The 1,769-nt window shown below is 42.8% G+C and overlaps 1 protein-coding gene across 1 annotated transcript in view; it reads left to right on the top strand.

Moving 5' to 3' along the window:
• LOC137309421 (actin, non-muscle 6.2-like) overlaps nucleotides 1-210 on the top strand; it is a 3,643-nt gene extending 3,433 nt beyond the window's left edge. The window contains exon 3 of the mRNA XM_067977644.1: nucleotides 1-210. This exon is cut by the window's left edge and continues 1,147 nt beyond it. The gene's annotated coding sequence lies outside the window, so the exon portion shown is untranslated.
• The last annotated feature ends 1,559 nt before the right edge of the window (nucleotides 211-1,769 follow it).

Raw genomic sequence — 1,769 nt, 5'->3', positions numbered from 1 at the left:
GGACCAGGCCACATTTGTTTTGTATGTAATGTACAATTGCCTGTGAGGGGGAGGGTCTTTTTAGGGGAGGGAATGGGCAGGTTTCTTTCCACATCTACTGAAAGGTCTGGGTGCTTCAATTGACAGTTTGCTTTGTAATGAAGTCTTGTATTTTGCAACTGCCAAAATAACAAACATTCTGGAATCTAATAAAACATGGTTTGTCAACAATTCTTTCTCCTGTCGTGTATGTAATGTTCAGGTCCCTCTATGGGGAAGAGAATGATCTTGCCTTGCAATTCAGGGGAGACGGGAAGTATATTCTGCAGGAATTATACCCAGAAATGTGAGTCAAATTCTTCAGGAGATCTCCTCAATGTTAAGGCTCACTGTAGCCGGTTGGGGATAACTTAATTTAGGCCTTGCCTGGAGGCCAACTGCCATTTTACATTTCTCTGCATTGTGCCCTCAAGTCTCGGTCCCCCAGCCAGGTTAACCATAGTAAGCTCTGTTAATATTGAAGATTGATCCTGTAGTGGTTGTAATAACTATACAGGGTCAGGCCTAGAATCTAGGAGACATTACCTCCATTCACTATATTTTGTATCTTCTCTCTCCTGGGAGAGTTGGTGAAGAACAGAGGGGAGGCAACCAAATGAATGAGCTAGTTCCAGGTGTATTGGAGAGAAGGAAAGGGATAACTAATACCGAAGGTTTGATTATAGTGAACATGAAACAGATGTTGTTGCACAGGCTTACCAAAGGACGATTCACCAGATGTGGAGGCTGTGTTGGCATTATGCTCGGCAGGTCTTTCTAAACATAAGATGGAACATACAAGCTCCCTTGGGGCCTCTTGATCTTCAGAGGCTAACGTAAGGTGGCAACATCCTTGCGATCTCCTGAAGGAGTTCTCAATACGCGAGTATAATCAGTCCATGTATCTTGTATACATTGCATGTAAGGGGTTGTCCTTATCACTGAATTGATTTAATAGAGTATTTCCTAGTCCTCGAACTTGTATTGAAGGCATGATGTGGAGATGCCGGTGATGGACTGGGGTGGACAAATGTAAGGAGTCTTACAACACCAGGTAACAGTCCAACAGTTTTATTTGAAATCACAAGCTTTTGGAGGCTTCGTCAGGTGAGTCGCCTCCTGACTTAGGAGGAAGCCTCCGAAAGCTTCTGATTTCAAATAAAACTGTTGGACTATAACCTGGTGTTGTCAGATTCCTTACATTTTGTATTGGAGGTAAATGATAGGTTATCCTAGATTGTCTCCAATCATTTACCTCCAATACAAAATGTAAGGCGATTTGCTCTCTGGGGAATGACTGACTGCTGCAGCAAGGAAGCACAGTGTCCTTGTGCATCTTAACCAAACCTTGGTGCCTCGTGGTTAACCTTAAAGCAGGTGTGGGTTAAAGATCTCACTGCAATATTCAAAGAGCAGTGAGTTCTGGGGGTGTGACCAATGCTCCTTCGTATATTTCCAAAAAAAAACATTAGTCGGTCGGTCATTCATTTGTTGTGTGTGAGCATGAGTGAGTGCACATCACAAGTAATTGGTTGTATTTTGCTTTGGGAGCTACTTGGGACAAAACACAACCAGGAATCTACAGTCAAACAACTTTCATTTATATAGCGCCTTTCATCATGTCCCAAAGTGCTTCACAGCCAATGAAGTACTTTTGAAGTGTAGTCACTGCTGTAATGTAGGAAACACGGCAGTCAAGTTGGGTACAGCAAGATCCCACAAACAGCAATGAAATGAATGACCAGATAATC

Source organism: Heptranchias perlo, chromosome 3 (assembly GCF_035084215.1).
Source record: "Heptranchias perlo isolate sHepPer1 chromosome 3, sHepPer1.hap1, whole genome shotgun sequence".
In the NCBI taxonomy this organism is placed as follows: Eukaryota; Metazoa; Chordata; class Chondrichthyes; order Hexanchiformes; family Hexanchidae; genus Heptranchias; species Heptranchias perlo.
Note: the sequence above shows the minus strand (reverse complement) of the source record. Positions and strands in the feature narration are given on the sequence as shown.